The following is an 8579-nucleotide window of genomic DNA, read 5'->3' as shown; positions in this document are numbered from 1 at the left end:
GTTTATGACTTTCTAAATAGGATTTTTACCATTATTAGAGCCCTCTAGACATGAAATAACACCCCTATAGTCACATTTACACTCGTATTACCCAATATATCAGACATAATCAGAGAAAATAAGCCATTTAAGACATGAATACGACTCATGCTCGTATGTGTTTCAATAAATGTCTTGGGGACGTGTGGACAGGAAGTGACGTCAGGGATTCAGAGTGGAGTTTTAGCTGGAGTACAGCCACAACAGTAGCCTGTGTTGTTATTATTCTGGTGACGACTGTTATTATGTTATTATTAGGCCTGTTGTGCGATAATAAAAGTCAATCGAGTCGGGTGTCGAGTCATTTTAGTTAATTTAGCCATGTTTATGCTTTAAAATGCTTAATTTAAGCAACAAATATGTCAAATTTGCTTAAATATGCATATTTCTAATAGTAGACGATATTCAACCAGCAAACAGTGATGATTTATCAATGAATACATTTTCGAAAAACCGTGATCGAGTGAAGCCACGAAATTCGAAGAGCGAAGCAGCGAGGGATTACAATATCCTTTTACGATCCACTGACAATGACTGAAGACACAGCCATTATTGTCTAAATATCTGACAGCACAAGTGAGTACCAGCGGTGGCAGCTTGAGTGCTGCCGGCACTGGGGAGCTACGGTTCATTGAATTTCCAACATGTCTGTGACAATGCGAAGCAGAGCGTGATCCCCTCTCTTCGGAAGCTGGCCACCGTGGCAGGTTTCCAACACGATCAGGAGCGTCCAGGATGACAAAAATCTTGGTGAAGAAAGTGAAGGTGATAGTTAAGCGGTCTAGTATGTCTCCAGACCTGAATCCAATTGAGGCCCTCAAGCGGAAAGTGGACAGCAAGGAGTCTGACATCCACCAGCTCCACCACTGACGTCATCATGGAGGCAAAATCCATGTTAGTGCAAGATGGAACAATGGTGCTCATACTAAATATTGACACTTTTTTTTTCGCAATTTGGACGTTGTGAGGTGAACCTCACTGGTGTTGCCAGCTATTTAGACAATAACGGCTGTGTTGACTTATTTGCAGAAGACAAATCATCTATTCTGCTTTCCTTGCTGTACACTGACTAAGTTATATCAAAGTTTCATTTCTATATAGTATTGTCCCTTCAGAAGAGCTTTTGTGAGACAGTGGTCGGGGATACTCTATAAATGCAGTCCATTTCAATCAGGGGTGGCCAAAGTGCAGCCCGGGGGCCATTTGCAGCCCACGGCTGTGTTTTTATTGGCCCACGGAACATTCTAAAAAAATTATTCAACAGGAAAACTAAACAAAACCAGTAAAAATTGACAAATCTGCAATAATTTTACAAGAATAAAGTCAAAATATTAAAAAAATAAAGTTGTACTCTAAGGTGAAAAAGATGTAATTTTACGACAATAAAGTTGTAATATTATCAGGAAAAATAATAAATATATAATAAGAAAAAAAGACTTATTTTTAAATATCTAATTATTATTTTAGCATAATTATTATTCATTAATTATAATTAGAGTTACTTATTATAAAAAAAATATGATAAACAATACAAAAAAAGTTGTAATTTTTAGAAAATTAGGTGGGGAAAAATTACCAAGTTACGAAAATAAAGTTGAAATATGAAAATTAAGTCATTATATTATGTGAAGAAAATTTACAAGAAGAAAGTTGATATAGTTGGAATTAAAAAAAAAACAGCAGAAATTGAAAAAAAATCTGCTGTAATTTTACGAGAATAAATTCAAAATATTAAGATGAGACGAGAATAAAATATGAGGAAAAATGATGTGTTTTTAGTAACATAGACTTGAAATCTTAAATAATATTATGGGAACAAAGCTATAATGTTACAAGACGAACATTAAGGAAGATTATTTAAGTAGGAAGTTGAAATATTTGGAAAATTACAAAAAACAACAGCAAAATGGGGGAAAAGGAGCAAAGCGCAAAGTTGATAGTATTAATACGCTTTTTCAAAGCTGAGATGCAGCTTTTTTTCTTGGCGAAAACAATGTCAGCGAGGCTGTGACCTGAAGCCAACCTCTGCTGCTCCATCCTCATCCCAGACCTAATCCATGCAGGGCTAATCTGGTTAACTGGGGCTGTTTGTGAAAATGAGCGAAAGCCTCATCTAATTCCCATTTAGCACTAATTAAGAGATTATCGACCTTTCATCCTATTATCACCACCATCAGGCTGTGACAAAGCATAGGTTGTCAATAAAATGAAGCCAGTAAATGCATGCTATGGCACCCAGTGCACTGCCACAAATACACACACACACACAACGCATCTACACTCCACCTTAAGCGTTTTACTGCCCAGAATGTCAACAGTCATCTCCCAGCACTATGGCCTGTCACAGAATGAAAGAATGTGTATGTGTGTATGTGTGTATGTGTGTGTGTGTGTGTGTGTCTGTGTGTAAGTGAGAGTGAGAGTGAGATAGAGAGAGGAGCTGAGGGACGGAGACATGGGGAGGCGAGGCAGGGAGGGTTTGTCCTTGAAGGAGGACAGAGGTGTTCAGCTGGATCTAATGTGATGGAGGAAACAACTGGAGCACACACACACACACACACACAAACTTGTGCAGCAACATTGCATTTCAGATAAAAATGAACATTTAATCCATCTGACTAAATGTGTTTGTCCCGTTCAAGCCCCCGCAGAGCAGCCTTTTTATGGGAGCGGTATCAGACTGAGAGTGAGAGCGTGGCCCCGTCCCAGCAGGGCTCTGCAAAGGTCCTCAGCATCATCATTATCATCAGCAGCAGCGCCTCTCAGATGCACTAGCGCATGATCAAAGGCGAGCTTCTCAATCTTCCCTGAGCAAAGAGCTGCTCTGGCATCTTGGTCCTGCCATAATCCTCCCATTGATCTATTTCACAGAGTTCAGCGCGACGGGCCTTCTGGGTTGAGGGTTAAAGATGCTGAGGAACGTCTGCCAGGGTTTGCAGCACTGAGTGCCAGAGCTTATTAAAGCCTTACCGAGGGAGCTGGTGGTGTCCTTTCCGCAACTTGTTTTCAAGGTGCTTCGCTTATGAATTGATTTTAATCTTTCATGAGGGCTCCTGGCACATTTGCATAGTTTCCGTGCATGCCGTCCTTTTGTAAAGGATACAATAATAGGTTTTCTATACAGTAGAAGCAATTAAAAAGCATATCCGCTGCAACATGTAGGCATGGAAATATGGGGACGAATTAATTCACCTTACTCCTTCCTTCCCTTTGAAGTCCGTGAGGGAGAGTTCAGACTGGAAGGCACAAGGAAAGAGGGTGGAGGATGTGGATGAAAAGCGGGAACAATACAGCAGCGTTATTAACTTAGCTCAGCTGTAAGCCTCCCGCCACTCAATGTCGCCATCTACTGGCGGCATGTAGAACTGCAGGCTTCTGCTTAGTTGCACTGCTGACTTGACAACATGGAGGGATGTTGATAAGATGACAGCCAGTGTTGTGGCACCAAATTCTGGGCCACTGCACAAATCCTTCTCCCCATCCTAACACCCCCTTCCCCTCGCCACCATTTAACAAACACCCAGTATGTTCGGGTGAAACCAGCTTTTTCACACTGCATTCGGGTGTCCTTGAACGCACCACAGTTACTGGTACTGTGAGATGCTAAAGTGAAACGCTCCTACACAGTTAAAAGTGTATTTGTTTCCCTTTATCCTCTCGCATCATGTCTGTTTCCAAACGCTGACGGTGTGTGTGAATGCATAAAGCTAAAGTTTGATGACGTTAGATGGTTGTTCTATACAGGTGGAACAAACCATTCTGCCTTTTTGCTAGGTGGTTTGAGTAGTTTCGGACCGTCCTACCTTGATTAAATCAACCTCATTATTGAGCTTTCACAGCTAAATGTATTTTATATTAACATATATGATGGCCGCTTTTATAATTGACATATTTATATAAATGACAAAGAAAAGAAATCTTTGCAAATTAGCTCCGCATGCCCCCGTGCTTGGGGCCAAGGTGCAACATTCCCACTTTTCCCTCCACTAAACGCCATTGATGACTGCTATAAAACAAAAACAATATACCCGCACCAATATACCCGCACTATATTGCATTTTTTTCTTCAGTAATTAATTCATGATCACTGTTTCGTGGTAGACTACAGTTTATTATTAATCAAACCATTAAAATACAAATGATATGTAGTATCCTACTCACCAGGTGGCAGTAATGACACAAAACGTTGAGACATTACCTTACATTACATTACCTTAACACTGCATCAAGTCAGTCTCCTCCCATTCCGAGTGGAATTGTACGTTTTTGGCATCTTAAGTTGAGAAGAAATACATTCAAGGCTAACTGGTTAGCTCGCTAGCTTGCAAGCTAGCGGCCGTCATGAGTCCTTGCAGCAAAAGAGTCAAGCAATGTGTTGTAAACAAAGAACAATAAGAGCGTAAAGGTGGCTATATGGTTATATTATGTCTACAGATCTCTAATAACGTTAAAACCCGTATTTAGAATGTCATACACAGGTTTTTTATGCTCTAACTACAACAAATATTCCATTTATTAACACTGAATCCTATGTCCAACCAATTAACCGCTATAGATGAGGGATGACTGTAAGTCCTACATGTGTGGTCAATATGCACCTATCGTCACCTCGCCTATCGCAAAGCAGGATTCAGTATTAATAAAAAAAATGTTATACCTGTTTATGACTTTAGAAATACGGTTTGTGCCATTATTAGAGCCCTGTAGACATGAAATAACACCCTTGTAGTCACCTTTACACACCTATTTACACCATACACCATTGTTTATGCCATAATGTGCAGGCTACGGGATCACTGCAGGGACATAAGAGACGCTGCTGCTTTAAGCATTAGCATGCTACCGGGCTAACTAGTTAGCCTCCAAAGTATTTATTCAAACGTTAAGAAAGGATTTCAAACAGAGTGGGGAAGAAAGACAAAGTAAGAAGCCAATTACTTACCACTTCCACATGGCTGACTCCACCAGTCAGGTAATGTCTCATCAATGTAACATTACTGACGCCTAGTGGCCAGAATACTACATGACTTGTCTTTAAATACTTTTGACTAATGACAGGCCATAATCTACCACGAAACAGCGATCATTTATTAATTCATTCATTTGTGAAAAACCGCAATAGAACGAGGGAGAGATGTTCAAACCGCAATGTAGCGAGGGATGACTTACTTCTATGGCAGGGGTGTCCAAACTGCAGCCCGGGGCCATTTAGGACCCATAGCTGTTTTTTGGCCCACGGCACTTTCGAAAAATATAATTTAACAACAAAACAAAAAAAAAAGAAATGTTTAAAGCACCAGCAAAATTAAGCAAAATCAGAAGTAATTTTGCAAGAATAATGTGAAAATATTAAGAGAAAAAAGTAGAAATCTAACAACAAAAATTTTTAACTTTTGGAAAATAACGTCTTAATATTTTGAGGAAAAATAATGTCATGTTAGTAGCATAAATACCATTGACCATGGGAATAAAGTCAAAACAAAATTTCCAAGAAAAACGTTGAAATAGTTGGAAAATTAAAACAAAAACAGCAAAAATGGAAGAACTAGCTATAATTTTACAAAAATAAAGTCAAAATATTAAAAGAAAAATTTTACAAAACTTGTAATATTAGGAGGAAAAATTGTGTCATTTTAGTAGCATAGAGTTGAAATATTAAATAATTTTTTAAACATTTTTTTAAAGGTGTCATCAAATGAAGAAAAAAACAAATCAAAATAAAGTTGTAATTTTTGGAAGAATTGGTTGGGGAAAGAGTTATAATATTATCGGAATAAAGTCATATTATTACAAGAAGAAAATGTATGAATATTGACTGAATTTCGTACTAACAATACACTTTTTCACCGATATCACAAAGCTGAGATGCAGTTTTTTAAAATATATATAACTTCTTACCATATCTACTTGTATTGGTCTACAAAATATTAAAATGGCCCTTGCATGCGTTCATTTTTTAGTATGTGGCCCTCGTTTGGACAGACACTGCTCTATGGACTGATAGTGGTTCACTACATAAAGATGGTAATGGCTTCTAATGTAATTTTTATGCAAGCACAGAAAAAGAGATTTAACTTTGAGAGAAAGTTTTTTTTTTTAACTGCCACACGCCTTCCAGCATGTTGTCACAACCTTTACCAATATTTACTTTGTAAAAACAAAGTGGCACTGTGGCACTTTGACCAAAACGAAGAAAACATCCCAAATTTCTTGTCAGCAGAGGAAGGGCATGACATTGTAGACAGGAATCCCAATTCCATTGTTCCTCACTGACGTGACAAAAAAGGAAATCACTGATATTGTTAATAAATGTAAAGCAAAAACATCAACCGACTGTAAAGGAATAGGAATGGAAACGATAAAAAAAGTTACTAATGACATCGCAGAACCACTGGCTTACATCAGCAACTTATCAAACGAAATTAATTTTCCAAATTGGAGACAAGCATCCATTCACAAACTACCGACCAATTTCAATATAAATTGATGCCGTGGACATTGACAGGGTAAATGAAAATGCATTTCTCCTGTTCATAATAGATACAATAGATATCAAATATACCACATAAAGTGGCAAGAAATACCTCAATACTAAATAAAGCAAAATTCGTTCTGGACCAAAAGTCACTCCGTACGCTCTAATGTTCTCTAATATTACCAAATCTAACTTATTGTGTGGCGAACGAAAGTTGCAAGAGGCCAGCATTTTGATAAAGAGGGTGAGAAACACTACTGAATTCAAGGAATAACTCACAGCCAAACACGGAGGTGGTGTTTGTGTCTGTGGTGTCTCGCTGCGACATCGTATCTTTGTCAACACATCTTCAATGAAGGTAAAAGTAACCTGGAATGTTCATTTATCTCTTTCATTTGATCATTTAGGATGATTTCGATGCATCTAAAACTATAAAAACGTGTTTTCTGTGAACATTTTTTAGACTTGTGGCGTGACTGTGTTGGCAAAGAACTACAGTCAACCACTCATGACATCATAGACAGGCGACTGAGCTGACTTGTGGTTCCTGTTTCCATGTATTAGCAAACTGCTAACAAGGAAGTTTTGTGATAAAACATACACAGTTGCATTCACGCGGTGCATTGACTCATTCAATACCAAAGACGTACTGTATTTATACGTTTTTTTAATCCCTGACGACCGATCCCAACAACGTATTTATACAGTACAGGCAGTGGCGGTTCTAGCTACGGGCCACATCGTCCACATGGGCCATAGCATCGTTCCGCCCAGGGCCAGAACAATCAAGCCAGAACCACCACAGAGCACAGCTCAAAAGTTTGGAAACACACAACACAACCGATGGTCCCAACCCCATTAATAAGGCAAGAAATTCCACTAAGGAACCCTGACAGGGCACACCTGTGAAGTGAAAACCATTTTAGGTGACTACCTCATGAAACTCATTCAGGGAACACCAAGTGTTTGCAGCGCTATCAAAAAATATATATATGTCTAAAATATAAGACATATTAAGTAATTGTTAAGTACATAATTCCACATGTGTTCATTCATAGTTTTGATGGCTTCGGTGAGAACATGCAATGTAAATAATGTAGTCCGTAATGAAAACACTGTGTGTCCAAACGTTTGGCCTGTACTGTACATCTTTTACATTTTTTTGCGCGAGAGGCAAAAAGAGGCAATGACGCAACTCCCCACTAATGCATTTCACTTCAGAGCAATTTTAAGGCATAAAAACAGCCACGAGGTGGCAGAAGTGCATTTGACAAGCGGATCGTGCCAACGGAAAAATCACACACGACAAGAAGGAGGAAGTGAGAGAGCGTGGAGGAGTGTAGCGTGCAGAAGGTTAAATTTGTAACACACGCACACGCACATGCAAACGCGTGCACACACATAGTTCGGTTCCAAATGTGAAAAATGTAAATAGTTCATGGTGTTACATTTGTCAATAAATTGTCATTTTGACGTAAAACAAACCATTTTTTGTGTTGTTTATGTTGGTATAGTTGTTTAAATATGCGAGCAAAAAATATTTGTGTTAAAGTGGAAGTTATGCTTGAAATGTATCTTTTCACTTTTTCTAGTCAGGAACTGATATTTTCCTGAAACTTACGTATGTTCTACTGCTGATTACTGAAGAACAGAAAAAGGCAGTAACAAACTTTTTTTTCTGATGAAAGACGGGAGTCGAATCTTCCTTTTGGTAGGAACACAATATTCTGTGTGCCTTGAAAGATCAGTCAAAATAGTCTAAAATGGCCGGTACTTGAGGCGTTGTCTTTTGAAAAATGGCTGGGATTGAATGAGTTAACAACACGTATGCTAACCAAGGTTCCACTGGACTTTGAGCAGCTATTTACAAAATGTGCCGCAAGGCATGCTGGGAGCCGGCATCAGCGGCAAGTGAAGCCCTGCAGTTCCTCATGTGTACATATTATACGCAACAAAAATTCATGAGCTGAATTAAAAAAATAGACCTATTTCTCTCAAATTTTCTTCACAAATCTGCCTAAATCTGTGATGCTGAGCATTCATAATCCATCCACTTTACAGGTGT

This window comes from Dunckerocampus dactyliophorus, chromosome 2, assembly GCF_027744805.1.
Source record: "Dunckerocampus dactyliophorus isolate RoL2022-P2 chromosome 2, RoL_Ddac_1.1, whole genome shotgun sequence".
Lineage (NCBI taxonomy): Eukaryota > Metazoa > Chordata > Actinopteri > Syngnathiformes > Syngnathidae > Dunckerocampus > Dunckerocampus dactyliophorus.
The sequence above is the reverse complement of the archived record's forward strand: the minus strand, read 5'-3'. Positions refer to the sequence as shown.